Source organism: Lathyrus oleraceus, chromosome 4 (genome assembly GCF_024323335.1).
Source record: "Lathyrus oleraceus cultivar Zhongwan6 chromosome 4, CAAS_Psat_ZW6_1.0, whole genome shotgun sequence".
Lineage (NCBI taxonomy): Eukaryota > Viridiplantae > Streptophyta > Magnoliopsida > Fabales > Fabaceae > Lathyrus > Lathyrus oleraceus.
Window position 1 is genome coordinate 128,356,590 of NC_066582.1, and position 19,748 is coordinate 128,376,337.

General features: G+C 38.1%; 2 pseudogenes; both read right to left on the reverse strand.

Annotated features, from left to right (window-relative positions):
- Positions 1 to 16,693: 16,693 nt before the first annotated feature.
- Positions 16,694 to 17,821, reverse strand: LOC127136345 (uncharacterized; annotated as a pseudogene).
- Positions 17,822 to 18,170: 349 nt separating this feature from the next.
- On the reverse strand, positions 18,171 to 19,453 carry LOC127136346 (uncharacterized; annotated as a pseudogene).
- Between the last annotated feature and the right edge of the window lie 295 nt (positions 19,454 to 19,748).

A 19,748-nucleotide genomic window follows, 5' to 3' on the forward strand; every position in this document is an offset into this window, starting at 1 on the left:
AGCGACCCAATTGTGGCAGACACCATCAGGTATGATGAAGTTGCTCAACTCCTCTGCATCCTCTTCCAAGATAGCAGCAGCTTCCTCAGCTTGATCAGCATGGATGAAACTTCCACTCTTGAACAACCCTTGCTCGTTGAATGCCCCAGACGAATAGCCAATGCCAGCCCGGGATTTATTGTCTTCAAGCTCAATCATCTTTCCCAAACCAGCAACTGCACCATATTCAATGGCTAGTTTCGCATCACGGTAGGAAGCAAATGAAGGAGACTTCCTCTCAATTGGCTCAACAACAGATAAAGCTTGGAAAGACGTTCAAACTTCATCTTCAGCATCAATATAGGAGAAAGAAGACAAGTGGCTAACCAGGAGAGCCCTTTCTCCCCCTACCACAACCAGTTTCTTATTCTTAACGAATTTCAGCTTCTGGTGTAGGGTGGATGTCACGGCGCCAGCCTCGTGAATCCATGGTCTACCAAGGAGACAGCTATATGATGGGTGGATATCCATAACCTGGAAGGTAACTTGGAAATCACTAGGTCCAATCTTGATTGGGAGATCAACTTCCCAAATCACAGTCTTACGCGACCCATCAAAAGCCTTCACAACAACACCACTCTGCCTCATAGGAGGACCTTGATATGACAATCTAGAAAGAGTGGTCTTCGGCAGTACATTCAGAGATGACCCAGTGTCCACCAGTACGTTGGACATGGCATCAGTCTTGCAGTTCATAGAAATATGTAAAGCCATATTGTTGTCTCTTCCCTCCTCAGGGAGATCAGCGTCACAGAAACTCAAAGTGTTGCAAGCAGTAATGTTTGCAACGATACTATCAAACTGTTCAATAGTGACATCATGATCCACATAAGCCAAGTCTAAAACTTTCTGCAGAGCCTCCCTATGGGGTTATGAATTCAGAAGCAAAGATAACACGGATATCTTGGACGGCGTTTGTAAAAGCTGGTCTACAACATTGTACTCACTCTTCCTGATGAGCCTCAGCATCTCATCACATTCTTCATTCACAGTGCCACTCGGGCCAACAGAAGAAACATGAGTCTTTTGTACAGAGGAGGGTTTGGCAACAGCAAGTGCCGGGTTCTGAACATTCACTACAGTCCCAACCGGACACTCAACAGAATCAGAAACCACGGCTCTAGCCTGAGGCTTAGGTGCTGAAAACACGCGACCACTACGGGTCAACCCGCTCACATCAGCAATATTAATCACGGAGGTTGAAGGCAACGACACTTCTTTCCCATCTTCCACAGCAACGGGATTGTACCGGAAGGGAATCGCTTTATCCGAAGAATAAGGCACAGGGCCTGCAGGCTTGATTACCAATGAAGGAGAAACCTTCGACTTGCTACCATCGTAACGGATGACAACAGGCTCAGGCAACTTGAACACAGGAGAAATAACATTCACTTCTGGTTCATCTTCATCAACATTACGGTTCTGAAGAATCTCTATAGTACCTTCATCCAACAGCTCTTGAAGCTCTCTTCGCACTTGACGATAACCCAGTCTATTAACTGAACAGATGCGGCATCTGTCATGGTCATGCTCCATATGACTGTATTGACACAGCAAACGATGCAACTCGACCAATGACTGTCGAATATGGCTCACATATTTGACTTTATACTTCCCAGGGCAACCCTGGACCATGTTCACTGATTTCCCATGCTCGGGCAATGGGTTCTTTGTAACATTCGGGCCTGAGTCCTCGAAGCTCAGAATACCGCACCGCATAAGGTCTTGAACCTTAGTCTTCAATGGAAAGCAGTTCTCAATGTTATGTCCCGGAGCACCGGAATGATAAACACAGTGTTGATCTGGCTTATACCACCACTGCGGGTTCGCAGGCACAGCCGGAGGATCCCTGGGAGTAACCAGTTTCCTTTCCAACAAGGAAGGATATAATTCAGCATATGACATAGGAATGGGATCGAAGCTGTTCTTCTTCCTATCATAATTCAGATTAGCTTGGTTACTAGTGTTGGAGAATTGCCATCCAAGGCGCAGCGGAATTTAAAATTTTCTCCATTTAGTGATCCTTACGAATGGGCATGATCAATGATAGAATCGTTACCTCTTGTGGCGATTCAAAACTTTGGTGCAGATCTCTAATAATGATCAAAACCTTTGATACAGATCCACGGGGCGATCACGAACGTTGAACGATGACAACGTCTCTACTCAGTCCACACGAACGGATTCCTTCAATCGCAGTGCTAGCTGTTTGTGAATGAAGGCTTTGAGTGAGAGAAAGAGAGATACGAAATTCCAACTCTTCAGTTGTGTTGTATTCCCATACAAAGCTTCTGCACAAGAGCTCTATTTATAGAACCACTTGTGTGGGCTTCAAGCCAAAAAGCCCACTTAAGTGCATTTTGGCCTATATCTCATAATATGCCAAAATCACTTAAGTATTTGGTACCTTACCATATTTCGTATTCAGCTTAAGTACACCGTACCTTACGATGTTCCTTAATTATTCTATCTCTCATCAATCCGTCCTTTGTGTGTGACCCTATAGGTTTTCGCGACGCTGGCAATTATATTAAATCACGCATTTAATATAATAAACAGTGAGCGGTATCTAGCAACACATCACTGCTACCCAAGTCACGAAAATGTCATGTGATCTGACAAAACCTCCTGTGATAATAATTATGTGTATAATTACCCCTTTGCCCTTATGTCTATATTGAACACAAGGTATAGACCATGTCACCCTTGTCCAGTTCAATATTGGGCCCATAGACATTTATCCTGTTAAGCAGGATTGGCAAATTCCATCTAGGACACTCATGTCCCTCAGCATGCTTCGTGGAGTACCCATCAACTGTCTTTATGGTTATCCAGTTACGGACAACGTTGGATCAGCAATAAAGCACTCGACTCTACATCTAGGATCCATAGTGGTTTCAGGTCGAAGAGTGGTATACACTATTATCACCATGAGAATAACTTATGACACTTTGCATAACTTTCTATATAGTATTCTCATAGCGGGTCAATCCAGTATGAATATTACTCTTAATATTCATACCTATGTTTAAGACTTGATAACTCTTTATCCATGATCCATGAGACGTGATCATCAGTCTACAAACATAATAGTCTCCATGCTTTAATGTTATCCCATTTCATAATAAAGCTTGACTACGGACACTTTAAGAATAGTGTCCTTATGTTTAATGTGATCTCATGATTAAGTCATACTTGATACATTAAATGGACTATCTATTCCAGGGACTTTATTAAACAAACATAATAAAGAAAAATGCCTTTTATTATTAATAAATAATTCGATACAAGTACCAAAAGTATTGGCCTCTAGGGCTTACACCAACAACTAGTACTGCCACGAGGCTGGTAAGCCTGTTGCTGTGGACGGTGCTGCTGTTGATACTGAGGTTGTTGCTGATGCTGATTAGGCTGTTGATACTGAGCATTATCTCTGAAGACAGGTGCTATATGAGCCACCTGGTGCTGATGACGCGCCGGCTTCCTCTTGACAGAGGGTCTTCTTGGTTTAGCATGGGATTGCGCAGCATGTGCCTCCCCATCTTTCTTCTTAAACGCCACATACCGTTTAGAAGAGCTCTCATCCTTCGACAGACGTCCCTCACGGAATCCTTCCTCCAGACGCATCCCCATGTTCACCATCTCAGTGAAATCAGAGGGAGCACTCGCAACCATCTGCTCGTAATAGAATGAGCTAAGAGTCTTCAAAAAGATCTTAGTCATTTCTTTCTCTTCTAGCGGATGAGTGATCTGAGCTGCTAACTCTCGCCACCTCTGGGCGTACTCCTTAAATGTCTCCTTATCCTTCTGAGACATGGCCCTGAGTTGATCACGGTCAGGCGCCATATCAACATTATATTTGTACTGTTTGACGAAGGCCTCGCCAAGATCGTTGAAGGATCAGATGTTTGCACTATCAAGGCTCATATACCAACGAAGAGCCGCACCGGACAAACTATCCTGGAAGTAATGAATCAAAAGCTGATCATTATCTGTTTGCGTAGATATTTTTCTGGCGTACATAACCAGGTGAGCGAGAGGGCAGGTGTTCCCCTTATATTTTTCAAAGTCAGGCACTTTGAATTTGACCGGAATCTTCACACCGGGAACAAGGCAAAGTTCAGCAGCAGACTTGCCAAACAGATCTTTCCCTCGGAGGGTCTTCAATTTCTTACGCAGCTCAAGGAATTGGTCATTCATTGCATCCATCTTCTCATTGACATCTGGCCCCCCAGACGGCTCAGAATGATAGATGGTGTCGTCTACCCTGGGAATGGTATGCACGACAGGAGGAGCAGCAGCAAGGACCGGGCTAGATGCCGGCATGGAAGCAAAAGTCGGAGGTGGAATATCTGGCATGAAACCCGGAGGCATACCCCACGGAAACCCGGCTAGCATGGCATTAGGCATGAAATGTGCACTGGCAGCTGGCACAGTCGGAGCAACGACTTCAGATATCACCGTCCTCTGGGGAGGAGTTGCAGGAGGCGGAGAAGGTTGGTTTTGAGCAGACAGAAACTGTTCCATCAGAGCACTCAAACGAGCGACCTCTTCCTTCAGCTCTCTGTTCTCTTGTTCCAATTGATCCATCACTCTAGAAGAATTGGCTCTGGTATAGTACCGGTGAGTCAGCTTGTCTTCAAAATAAATGAAGAGCACAGATTTAGGCCACAGACAAGAAGACCAGAACAACCTGCTTATGCAAAAATGATGCTTGTGCATATGCTTTATTTTATTTTCAAGGAACCTTTTAGGGTATTTATTTGCAAATTTTAATTTTTTAAGCATTTAATAGCATATGGAAAATATCTCATCGAATATATATGGAACAAAGAAGTACAACATTTTTGATTATTACAAGGGAAAAGGAAAATAAACATCCTATGGATCCCTAGAAGCTCGGGATGCTGGAAGACGAGATGCACAAAGCTTCTTGATCTCTCTCTCATAGGCTGCTTCCATATCCGCTTTCTCCTTTGCAAGTCGATCATACTTCCTCTTCCAGAACTTGGAAGACTGAGGAAGCAGAGAAGTCCAGGTATCATTAGGATCATCTATGACCTGATGCTCGAGAAACTCAATCAGAGCGTCCTTCTCCTTGATTTGCTGAAGCAACTCCTCTCTTTCACGGATCCAAGCCCGTGAAAGGTCTTCTTCTCTCAACTCCTCTACATCTTGGTTAGGGAGGGTTGAAGGCCCAACCACAACCAATGGTGTAGGTCTCGGATAATCATACGGCATCAGATGCTCTGCAGCTCTCTGTCTGACCCAAGAGGTATATGGCTCCAAAGCAATGCAATTCTTCAGACCCAATTCTTTCCTACCCTTCTTCTGAATCTTGCGCCAAGCGCGGACAAATCTGGCTTTCAGGCCTTGGGGATCTTTACCCTCCTAAAAGAATACACCCTCTAACAGAATGTTATGAGGTTTATCCTTTAGGGGGAACCCAAGCTGACGACGTGCTAGAATAGGATTGTAGCTGATCCCACCACATGTACCAAGAAGAGGCACCTTAGGGAATTCACCACAATAATCAATGATCTGCACAGTATCATACACGCGATCATACCAAGAGATATCGTCATTAGTGAGAGACATAAGTCTCTGAGACCACCGTAGACATCCTTTGTTCTCCTTGAAAGCGACCGTCTGCGGTAAGTGAGAAATAAACCACTTATACAGCAGAGGCAAACAGCACACAATAACTCCTCCACCCTTCGCATTTCTCAGATGCAAAGAGACATAGGCATCACCCAACAGAGTCGGAACGGGATTAAGAACTGAAAAGATCCTAATGGCGTTCACATCTACAAATTTGTCGATGTTGGGGAACAATACCAAACCATAGATGAGCAGCACGAATAAAGCCTCAAAGGCATCCTCACTCCTGGTCTTCCCATACACGGTAGCTTGAGCGATGAGGAAATCAGAAGGAAGACCCTGAATTCCACCTTTGGTGGTCATATGCGCCTCAATAAGGGATTCATCTATGTGTAACAAGTCTGCGATCTCTCGAGAAGTCGGAATACTCTCTAAGCCACTGAACGGCACCTGATCCAAAATTGGGATCCCAATAAGATGAGCATACTCATCAAGCGTAGGCAACAGCTGGAAGTCCGGAAAGGAGAAGCAGTGATACAGAGGATCATAGAACTGAGCCAAAGTACTCATCAACCCTTCGTCAACTTGAGTAGTCAACAGAGGCAGAAGCTTCCCATAACGAGCTTTGAAACCCAAGGGATCTAATACATAGGATGTCAGATTCCTTAACTCTTTCACATCGGGCTGTTTAAAGCTGTACTTCTTTGTATGCCTTTTCGGTCTTTCCATGTCTGAAAATTTTGCAAATAAACCCTTTAAGTTCCTTGAAAATTTTCTGATTTTTCTGATGACATGAATGCAGATGAATGCATGAATGTATGAATGCAACAATCACACTCAAGGATCAAGCAATTCACACCAGACAAAGGTCATGGGAAAGCTCATTGTATCCCTAATATCAATCATCCATTTTGGTGGATTATGGTTTACACCTTATCGACACCCAAGTTCCATTGATATTAACGGTACATGAACCGGCTCAATCATCCTTAATATCAATCATCCATTTTGGTGGATTATGGTTTTCACCTTATCGACACCCAAGTTCCATTGATATTAACGGTACATGAACCGGCTCAATCATCCTTAATATCAATCATCCATTTTTGGTGGATTATGGTTTTCACCTTATCGACACCCAAGTTCCATTGATATTAAGGATGTCTGAACGACTCAACCACGAATCACGGGTTTGTTGAGAGTCACGAGCATGGAGTCTCGGTTAAGAACCACCCAAAGGGAGTGTACTAAGGTTTAAACCTGCCGAACATGTTCTACCAGAGGTTCCCATAGTCATCATCCCATCTTTCGAATATTATCGGAGGAACGAATACTCGTATTCCAAAAATATTCTCAAGAGAGACTCTTATGAGTGTAGTATCGCGTAACAATCGCACCAGATCTTACATCTGAACGACCTCCGCACTACATCCTAAAAATAGGCCAAGATGGGCTTGGTAAGCTAAGGTCCTTGGCTTCTAAGGCACATGATTGAAAGAATAATGCCTAACCACAAATAACTTGTGTGACATTATTAATCCAACATGACCTCCACCAAGTGAATGGACTCGCAAGTCAACTTGTTAAGGAATACTCCACACAAGTCGACAAGACTATGCCATTCTCCTATCCTAAGGTGCACTCAAGTTCGGGTATAGAACTCATCTCACAGAGATCACCAAAGCAAACAGCAATTGTATATCAAGCAATTCAAACATTACAATCAATACAGTAATCCCAAATTGTACAAAAATATGTCATATAACACATAAACAAATATCACACAACAAGGGTGAAAAGTAGGCAAAACCACCAAGGATATTCATCCCCAGCAGAGTCGCCACTTTTCTGTAGCGGTGTATTCGTCACTTTATGATTTATTGATTAAATCAAAAGCAAAGCATACAAAGAATCGAGTCGCCACCGCACTTTTATTTATCCAAAGGATTGGCTAAAAAGCGAACAAAAGCCTAAGAAGTTTTACACATAGAAAACTAATAAAAAGACCAGAGAATCTGGGTAAGGGGTTAATTACGCAATGGGAAGGTGTTAGGCACCCAAAACGTCCTAGGTACTCCTAGGGAGCTCTTTTCACACTTGTTGTATAAAAAAAATTTATTTGTTTATGACATATTGTGCAAACATGATTGGGAAGATGAGAAAAGAATATACAATTTATTATTTTTGTGTTTGAACGAATGAACCCGTTGCCTACGTACCTTTCCATGGAAGGTAAGGATCAAAACGCCGTAGTTCGGCTAAAAGATTTCCAAAATATGAGTGGGTTCATTTTAAAACAAAAGCCCTAAGGTCTTTCGTCATCCACGGGAGAAAACTCAACCTTATACAAACAACAAGTCCACCACGTGAGAATAGCTTCAACTTGCTAGTGAGGGGTTAACCCTATAATGAGCAAGGAAGTCTTACAATTCAATCACTAAGGACAGAGAAGGTGAGATTAATATCAACCAACTAGGATAAATCAAACCTATGGCTAATGCATGAAAACTTAACAAGAATGGACAAAGCCACAAAACAATTGAATGAGTTGGATTAACCAATTAGGATTTATTCTCAAAAGAGGGTCAAAGTATGATTAGAATTCAATTCAAAGAAGTATTATGAAATGGAGTTTTGAAAAATCAAAGGCCTAAAGCCTAGGTTTCTAATTTGAAAAGAGATGAGAATGTTTGCACAATATTTGTCAAAGTTTTTAAATTAACATGTGAAAAGGGAGTTTTGAAAACACACACAAAAATGGAAGGGTGAGGAAGTAAAACTTCTTAGATGTTCACCTCTTGAAATCATATGTAGATGACTCAAGTGTGTCCTTTGGAATAGGCAACAATGCAAATAAGCAAATGAAAAAAAAGCAAGGTGATACCGGATGCCAATCAATGGACTTACACCAATCTCACAAACAAATATGGATACCGGATACCAATCAATGGATTTATACCAATCTCCTAAAACCAAACAATGATACCGGAGGCCAATCAATGGACTTATACCAATCTCACAAACAAATATGGATACCGGATACCAATCAATGGATTTACACCAATCTCCTAAAACAAAACAATGATACCAGATGCCAATCAATGGACTTATACTAGTCTCACACCATATCATAGGAACAACTGCCAAGTAATGGACTTATGCTTGTCTCCTCCATGGACAAAGCAAAAATGCTATAAAGCAAAGTTTATGAAATGATATACCAATGATGATGATAAAATGCACTAAGGCACACTCAAGCAGATATGCACAGATGAATTAAGTAAGCAAACACACAAGTCAATTAGCACACACTATATACAAGCAATTAGGCTCAAGCAAGGTTAGACTTTACAGTCAACTGGAATGGGGTAAGTTGTGCTCTTAACCTTAACATTGAGAGTTAAGGTGAAGCATATGAAATGGAGATGACGGGTGTGCCTCATAGCTCTTATCCCTGGTCAGGGAGAGCATTGAATAATAAAAGGTGTGGGAGTTCAGAAAGTTGGAACTCTTCTCCACAAAGGACTTGACTCTATAGGATCTTGGGTTAATATCCACAATGCATCAACATGTAATGTGAGCAAAGGGATGACACACTGAATAGTAGGAGATGGACTACACATCTCTTTTATCTACCAATTGCCTCATATGAGGACTTTTCCTGCTTGGCACAAAGAGTAAACAATCACAAGCAATGCCTCTTAAGGAGGACTTCAGACAGGTGCCTGACCACATAACAGGCCAGGTCTTCCAAACTACATGAAGAAGAGAGGTTATACCTAAGTGGTTAAGCAACCAAGCAAAAGCAAGTTCAAAATGAACTTAAGCAACTAAAGTACCTGTGGAAACATCAAACAAATCAGTACACAGTACAGACAAACAACCAACAATTAATGCAACAGATAACCAATATACACAATGTGTAAGCCAAAAGTCAAACTCAAGAGAGTCAACATCAACCTACAAAACACACATTAGTAATCAAAAGCAAATATCAAATGCTCTCAAGATGAGGCATCATCAATTGTGTAACTTGAATATGTAACCTGAAACAAAGCTTCAAACATGAGAGGCAAACCACTAGGTCAAAGCCTAGGGTCAAAGATGGAGAAAAAATTTAAAACAGAAGCTGAAAATTAACATGAATCAACTTAAATCAATTAAGAACACAATCTAAAAGGTCTCATGTCAATAGCATCAACCAAATTCATTTCACAAATCAATCATGGCAAGGTATGCAAATTGGAAGCACATTGAGACAACAGAATGAACAAATGCACATAAATTCAAAAATGATTCAATTAATCTTGAGAAAAATCATGGATAAACAGAACATACAACATGATCAACACACCAAAAATTAGAGCAATTGGACATGATTAGGCATGGCAATCAAATTGTGTAAGGCAAGGCAATCAAAACAAGCTCAAATGGGACACAGCTTGATACATCAACATAGCACAAGCCTAAAACAGAAATGAAACAAGGTAAAAAACTCAAATCAAAGCCAAAACAATCTTCAACATGTCTATAAAGAGTGTGTAAAATTTCACATCCATTAGATAAACCACAAGCATTTCATGATCAAATGAAAACCAAGACTATTCAAAAGCTCACACATGGTAATCCAGAAAGAAAAATCTCAATCAAATCAGAAATCAATCCAAAATTTCCAAGAAAAATCATGAACATTTACAATATCCATATGAAGCATCATGCAAACAATCAGAGCAATTGGAATTCATTTGACATGGCAAATCAATTAATCAAGTTGAGAAAGCAAAGGTGTGACACCAATTGTCACACCTACCTTCACATGATTATAAAACAGAAACCACAAATGGTAAAAATGCAAACTTAACACCAAAATGTCCAGCCAAGAGTCTAGTTTAAGCATGCAAAATTTCATAGGCATTGGATTAAATCTCATCATTTCACAAAAGATATGGCAAGCAAGGTACAAAATATGATACATGTTAATATTCTCTAGCACCAATTTAATTTCAGCCATGCACAATTTTTGAAAAAATGATCATAAAATTCTAGACAGAAAATGTGACATCATGCAAAAAACCACACATTTTTTAGATCTATTTTCAATTTAATATGAATTTATGAAGTTGGAGAAAAATTAAAAAATGCATGTGGATCATGTACATGAATATGGAGGGAAAACAAATAAAATGTGAAAGCATTTGAAATATTGTTGCACGCTGGAATCGAAGTGAGACACTTTTTGAATGACCAGGCGCGCCAAGGTGCTACGCACCGTTTCATTAAACCCTAACATCACATGCAAGGCGTGGGAAGATGAAATCCGCAGGTAAGCTCATGAACATGCAAGTAAATTCGCAGGAAACGTATGAAGGTCCTAGCGAAATCCGCAGGAAATATGCAGGTAGCGATACACGATGAAGATCCTCAAGATCTTCATCCACGATTTTTTCCAAAAAATCTTAACATGTCCAGAAACAGCAAGTGAGCATATCATCGTGTAGTACATTCAACATAGATCATAAATCCACAATTATTTCATGCAACAACACTTAAACACGAACAGATCGAGGAAAAGAAAAATCAACATCCAAACTTCAAACAGTCACATCTTGCTCAATACAACATAGATTCACACGATTCAAAGCCTAAATTACTCAGCATCATGAGATCTATCATATTATGGCAATGAAAATCAAGATTATGAGAATTGATTTGTAACCTCTTGTAGAAACAGAACTGGATTCAGCTTGATCTATGCCTTTGCAATGCTCGAACTCTCCTCTAGAACACTTATGAAGATGAATGGATGAAGAATGAAGGCTTAATCGTGCTTGATCTCTTCAAAACCAGATTTCACCATTGTTGAATGCAAGCTTCGAGTTGCTTCAAATCTGCATGAATTGTTATGGTTCTTGCTCCAAATCTACTCAATAACTCTTCCAGATGAGGAATAGATCAAGAAAAATGGATGCTATGTGAAGAAATTGAGAGAACAAAGTGAGAGAAAATTTGTGAAGAAATTCTAGATCTGGAAATTGTGATGTTGTTTTGCAGAAAACAGTTATGATTAGGTTTATATAGGTCATGTTAATCCAATCCTTAATCATACTTAAGCCAATGCAATGGTAATTAGCCAAAATGGAGTGTGAATGCAAATTAGCATTTCACCCTTGTGCATGAGAATCATGGGTGAACAGTGCACGTTTTTCAGCTTGAATTCACTTGAAATGTTATTTGGAAGCCAATGCAAGTGGTCAAATGATCAAACAATGCTTTATTTTTAAATTTGAAAAATCCCTCCAAAATTCAAATGAAAAATGCAAATGTTCATGTAATGAGAATGCATGGCATGTGATGTATAATTTGGATAATAGAGGTCAAAACATGAATGTTACAAAAAGAACCACTCCATTTGGCCTTATGGTTTAGAAGTTATGCACATTTGAATCTCCATGTACATCTTGCCATGTTTTGATCATATCTCCTTAACCACACATGAGAAATGGATGATCTTGGACTTTTTGGAAATGGGAGAGAAAGATCTATAACTTTCATGTTCAACAAAATATTATTTGAAGCATTTTTGATCATGTAATTTGAAGTTGAAGTTAGGTTAAAGCCTTTCCATTTTTGGCTTATTTGAATTATAGGTCACTTTCTATTTTTGGAAAGTTTTGACCTGACTTTATTTTCTTCAATGTTGATGTTTGAAATGTCAAATGATAATTGTTTGAACATGAATGAAGTATTTCTAATCACTTCCAACCTCCAAATTCAACAGTTGACTTGCAGTTGACTGGCTAGGGTTTCAGTTGACTGAAAAATGCCTTGATGAGATTCAAGCCTCTACCACCTGGGATTTTGATTCAAAATGACATCATAGCTCATATAAGCTCTTGTGAATGAATGTGGTGCCCAAATTCTCAAGAATGGCCACCATCTATTGCTCAATGAATGCCTTTGATTGCTTTGACTGTTGATTGCTTCATCTGCAAGACAAGGGTTAGATGACATATTTTTGTACTTTTGGTTAGTGGACAAATGAAAAGCAATGATATACAAATGAAAAACATGCTTGGTGATCAAGAAATCACTCTCAAAAGATAAACCACCCACAGGGAAGGAAACAAGGTGCACAATGATCCTTGAGGCAATGATGTTATGATATGATGCCATGAGGGATCTTAGGGACAAAATTGGGGTCTTACATATGGTTGTTTTGATTTTTATTGCAGATGTCTAAGAGAATAAAAACCATGTATTCCGGTCCTTCTCGTTCATTGAGACGGTTCACCAGTGATGAACATGAAGAAAGATTTGAAAAATTAATCAAGAGAACCATCCAACCGGAAAGGTTCATCCGCTTATCACCGGGTGGAACTTATCGGAATTTGGTATCAAATTTTGAGAGAAGAAGATGGAGCAAACTTTGTGAACCAGAGTCGGCAATCAATTACGACATTGTGCGAGAGTTTTATGCCAATGCTCTGCATCTTGAAGAGGGAGTAGCTTTCAATTACCAAACAAGAGTGAGAGGCAAGATTATTTCTTTCGGCATATATGCAATTAACATATATCTTGGTAATCCTCTCACCTTGGGAGAGAATGAGCAGTGCGAGTATCGTACCAAGGAATTGGCCAATGTTTGGGATCTTCCACCGGTGAGCGCTACCTTATGCCTTGAAGGAAAGACATTTGACTTAAATGATCAAGGACTCCCAAAGTCATGGAAGAGAGAAAATCTGAATTTGGAGGCAAGGGCGTTTCTGGTGCTGCTGTTGAATAATATCCGACCAAGGAGCCACAACACCACTATCCCTTTGGATGTAGGGTGTTTATTGTATTACATCATGATCGACAAATCTATTGATGTATCATCAATCATTACGGGGGAAATGCATAAGATGGCTATAAGTGGAACAAAGTTTGGTGGTAAAGCAGGTGTTCTTGCATACCCGGGGTTGATTATGGGACTTTGCTGACGGGCAAATGTTCCCATTCCGGATGAAGTACATTTCTCTATCACTAGTGTTATTAATGATGCTTATCTGAACAGGTTTTGCCAAAGCCAGATGGACAGAGCCGAAGGAGCTGGGACTTCGTCCTCTAGACCCCGAGCCCGCACTACTCCAGCTTTCGATCATATGGCATTTGCTAATTATTGTTGTGAGAGCTTTGAGGCCTCTAGGAGGTCTCAATCATTCATCTTTGATGCTTTGCAGCAACAATTTCAGAACACTTTCCTTGCACCTGAAGCCCACACATTTCCTTCCCAAGCGGACTATGTTGCTTATGCTAATTGGCCTGAGGGAAGGCCAGCTTTTATGGGGGGTGCAGGAGGTGGTGCAACCAATGACGTTGAGATGGAGGACGTCCTTGGATCCGTTGGTGGTGGCCAAGAGGAGGAAGATTGAGGAGTTTGTGAATTTTAGAGTTTGTTTTTATTTTGAGTTTTCTTTGTATTATTAGTGCTTTTGTAAAATTTTGATTGTACTTTTCGGTGGCTCTAGTTCATCAAAAATTTGGTTTGTTAGTTGTTTTGATAATTGCATGAATACTCTTTGAGATTTAAGTGTGTTACAATCAATTTGGTTTACCAACATTTTTTTTTGTTTAATTGTTCTTACTCTTAAGTCAAGCTTAAAGCAACCAAGAAATGTTAGCAAAGAAAGAAGCATAGGACACTTCGAGTGGTGATGATCAAAATTAGTGTCGGCATTTCAAGGTACACTTTATCGCTTTCTAGACTTAATATGAGTAGTTTGATGATGTGTGCAAATTCCATATCATAAATTCATTGAAATATATGTCATTTTTGAATCAAAATAAGACTTAACCAATTGTGAGGAGGCTTTCCATTGTACACTAAAATGCGGGAAACTGAGCATTATTTCAACTCATTCTTATCATGCTAAATCATGCATCAAGCTATTTTTGTGTGAAAATATTGGAAATGATAGAGGCATTGTTTGTTGAGAAAAACCACTTGACCAAAAAGTTTTGAATCAATGAACCTTGTGAGGAGTAATCCTTAGTTAACCCCCTTTGAGCTTACTTTAGGATTCATTTGATTGATAAGTGTAAAATCAATTGAAAATTTTGTGAATAAATGAATCCTAATTTCTTTCGTGTCAATTGAACCCTCAAACCGAGTTGTTTGCAAATTTTACCTTTTGCTTATGTCTAAGTAGGGAGCATTATTGAATAAATTTGGTTTTGGAATCTAAAGTTGGGGAGAGTAAAGTAAAAAGATTTGATTAGAAACTTGGAAAAGTGAGTTTTTATGAAAGGGTGAAAATATGAAAAGAAACAAGAAAAAGAAATCACCCTTGAAACCATAGAGCAAAGAAAAAGAAAATATAGAAAAAACAAAGAAAAGGCTCATGGTTGTGTGGATGTAAAAAGAAAAAGAAAAGAAAAAGACGAGGATCAAAGAAATGGAATTTGTGTAGAGTTGAATATATGGAAATGCTCCCTTAGGATAGACAACTTTGTTGAATTCTCTTAATCATATCCTTTCTTGTAACCCAAGCCACATTACAACCCTTGAAAGACCTCTTGATTCTCATTTTTCACATGATTTGGTATTTGTTTTGATGACCGCATGATTTGAGTTGTTGTTGACTTAATTGCTTGGATGAGTGAAAGTAACCCTTCATGTTATTCATAATTATTATGATGTGTGTGTAAGTTTGATTCAATTTTGACATACATGGCTTTGAATTCCTTGGTATGATTTTTGCACTCAACCATTTCTCTTATTTATGTTTTGTCTAGAATTGAGATAGGTGGATTGAGAAGGTGCCAAACACTTTTGAACCATTTGAATGTCCTTGGTTAATCCTTGTTTCAATCTTTTGTGTCATTGATTTGGTTGTGTTAGTGGAAACTTTTGTTTAGGGACAAAGAAAATGCTAAGTTGGGGAGAGTTGTTAGGGACCAATTAGTACTACTTTTTATATAATTTTATTGGTCCCTTTTACCAATTTTTGATGTAAATTACACACTTTTATTCTCATTATTTTGTATAAATGCAATTAGGTTTAATTTATGTTGTTTTGAGTGGTTATTTCACGTATTTGTTAGTTTTGTAGAATTTTTGGGCAAGAGAGCTTCGGAATGCTTAATCATAATTTGGAAGAAGTGTTGAATGCAATTTGGAGGCCTAATTTTGAAGATTAACACTTGGAAGACTATTTGGATGAAGCTTGCAAGGCAAGGAAGCTGAAGTAGCTTCAGTTCGCGCCGCGATCTCCCTTCGCGCCGCGAACCTTGCGAATCCAGCAAGCTGTTTTGGCCTAGTGTGCTGTTTTCAAGGCCAACTGTGTTTTGCCATTTCTGTATCTGTTTTAGGGGGCTTTTCAACTTTAGATGAAAATGAGCATTTTAGGAAAGGTCAACCTTTTTAGAAAATAGAATGGAAATTGTTCATTCATTCATTGATAGTTTGATATTTTGTAAGAGAAAAACAGAGTTTATTCTTCCATTGCCTTTTGTTTTCCAAAATGATGATGAGGAGCTAAACCCCATTTTGTCAAGATTGGAGGTAGTAGCTATTCCTATTTGTTTATGTATTTCATTTGACTCTTATATATGATAAAAGATTGTTGATGTAGCGAATGATATTTTTGCCCTAAGTTGAATATGAGATTTGAGTAGTTGTTGAAAGAGATTATTTAAGTCTTGACATAAAATATATTTTCAAGTAGTGAATAAGTTGTAGAAATAGATTTATTCACTACTCTTCTTTTGTATCAACCATTAAAGATTGTTATATTGATAGTTAGGTGGAGAAATCGTCTAAAGATTAATATAGTGATTATCACAATATCATTTAGACATAAATGATATTGAGAGGATACTTGAACATCATCAATAATCTTGAATCTATATAATTGTCATAAGGAATCATAAACAATTTGAATAGTGAACTTCAATCTTGCCAAGCCTTTTACATTTGATTAAAACCATTTTATTGTTTTAGTGACATTTTACTCAAAAGATAACTTTTCAAACAAAACAACTTGGTTACTTTCTAAACTTATAACAATTTAGATTATAGAGCGGCAGTAATAACAACCAATCTCTGTGGATACGATATTAAAATATTTGCCGAAAATATACTTTTCAACAGTTACCCAACACTCTCTAATATTGTCATTTTTTATCTTATTATGTCTAGTCTTACCATATATCCAACACAACATCCTCATCTCTACTATACTTACTTTATTCCCGTGTTGATTTTTAACCATGCAATATCTTGTCTTGTATAACATCAGAGATCTTACTGCAGTCCGATAAAAATTTCCCTTCAACTTGAGTGGTACCTTTATGTCACATAAAATCCATGAAGCCATCCTCTATTTCAGCCACCTCAATTGAATTTGATGGGTTGCATCCCCTTATATTTCTCCATAATTTTGTATTACAGTTCAAAGATATTTAAACCACATGACGTGTGCGGTGATATGGTCTTCAACTTTCACCTTTAGGTTATAAACACTTCTCGTTTTGCTGAACTTACATTTCACATACTTCGTCTTGCTTCTACTTAGGAGACAGTCGTGCATTTATGAAGCTCGCCTCTAAGTCTCCAACCTCTCATTTAAATCTTTCTTTGACTTTCCAAGTAGGACTATATTATTCGTAAAAAGAATGCATCTCGGTGCTAGCTATTGGATTTGTTTTGTAAGTATATCCATAATTAAAATAAAAAGGTAAGGGCTTAAGGTTGAACCTTGACGCGAACTTCTTATAATGGGGAAATCGTTTGTCTCTCCGTCTTGTGTTTGAATGATAGCCAATACCCCTTCATACATATCTTGGATAGCTTAAATATATGCAATCCTAACCACTTTCTTCTCTAGAGCTTTCAACAAAATCTCTTTAGGCACATTATCACGTGCCTTCTCCAAGTCAATAATTAAGTGCAAGCCTTGTTGTTCTAACATATACTCTACTCCATCACACGTCATAGTAGATAGATTACTTTCATGGTCGATCTCCCAAACATAAAAATAAATTGATTCTCAGTGACGTGCGTCTCTTTTTTTAGTCTCATTTTAATTATCATTTATCATAACTTCATGGCTTTACTCATAAGTTTGATCCCCTTATAATTTTCAGAGTTTTGTATATCCCCATTGTTCAGATAAATTGGAATTGAAGTGCTTCTACTCCATTTATCCAACATTTAATGTTACTCATCCTTTTCAACACTTCTTTTACCTCTGGTTTTTGAATCTCGTGTTAGTAAATATAGTTTCAGTCCTTTTCTCTAATGTTGAGAATACTAAAGTATGGTGAGATATCATATCCTTCATTAAATAAATTGTAGAAATACGTCTTCCACCAATCCTTTATATCCTTTTCTTGAACCTAAACTTTGTCTTCTTCATCTTTAACACACTTCACTTGATTCAAGTCTCTTATCTTTTTTTTATCTTCCCTTAGAAAGGTTATATATAAAATTTTCTCCTTCCTTGGTTCATAAAGGTTAGTATAATATGTTAAAATATTGAAGTCTTGCTTCACTCACCTCCTTCTTGTCTAGTTCTTAACTTTCTTATACTTTTCCCAAGTTTCATCATTTTTACACCTAGACCATTCTTTAAACAATCATTTTTAACTCTAACTTTACTCTGAAAATTTTCATCCCACCACCAAGATTTTTTATCCATAGATCTAAAATCTCTTGGTTCTCCCAATGTATCTTTAGCTACTTTTCTAATCTCTTTGTCCATCTTATTCCACATATCATTTTCACTTCCTTGTGGTTTTTCAAACCCTACCTCAAAGATATTGTGTTGGAAATTTACTTGTTTTCACCCTTCAAATAACAGTACTTAATTCATGGCACTCCCATGTGACTTTTTCTCTTTAATATTCTCTTGAGTTTTACACCCATAATCAATAATCTATGTTAGGTAGTCAAAATATCTACCGAAATAACTTTACAGTCCAAACAAATCTTATTATTTGCCTTCCTAATAAGAAAATTTAGCTAAGGACATGTCACCTCAATCATATATGTGAAAAGATATCCATCTCTTTTTATAAATTAGGTACTAGATATAATAAGATCAAGAGATGAAGAAAGCTCCAAAAATGGATTTACCCTCCGCATTTACCTCCCCGAGACCATACCCACATTCCCCCATGCACACACTAGAAACCTCTTGCAACGCTCCCTACATTTCCATTTAGACCCCCTCCTATAAAATGTTTCTCTCCTTGGGGTATATCCACAAGTAATCCTTCTAAATCCTCCCAAAGTTGTACCTTAAGATATTTTTCTAACTCAAATTGAGGTGTGTAAGCACTAATAACTTTAAAGGTGTCTTGTTCTACTACAAATTTTAAGGTTATGATTATATCTCTTACTATTTCCACATCAACAATATCCTTATTCCATTCCTTGTCCATAATCATCCCCACCCTATTTCTTGATAAAAAGTTTGTACTATACGAAAGCTTATATCCCAAGTTGTCTAATTCTTTCTCCTTTTCAACTGTCCACTTAGTTTCTTATAGGCACATAAAATTGATATTCCTCGAAACCAAAGTGTCAACTATTTCCATAGATTTTTCTAATGAGCGTATGTATATTCCATGATCCAAAATGAATTATACTCTCATGAACTAACTTCTTTACCTACATTCCTTCATAAAAATATGGGAACCCTTTCTTATTTTTCACTGTATCCAGGCGACGATGCAACGACTCTTGGTTTTTTGACAGTGTACTTAAGCCATACAACACATTTCTTATGGGCAATTACCTACAATTCACATTATTTCATAGTTGATCCATGTCATAGATATTCGACAAAGTATTACGTTGATTGTCGAATTTCTAATACAACTTTATCCTTTTATCAAGGCTTGAGACCGACTAAGCATAACAAAGTTAACATAGGAAGGGTTATCTCTAGAACATAAAAAAAAGATTAAATTAAATTGAATCCAACAATTTATAAAACACATCAATAATGCATCAACATAAATAAATAAAACATCAATTAAACACAAAATAGATCATAGATCAGACAAATTAGTTACTTCTTTACCAGGTTCAACCATGCATGTCAAAATTTCATTATTTGTCT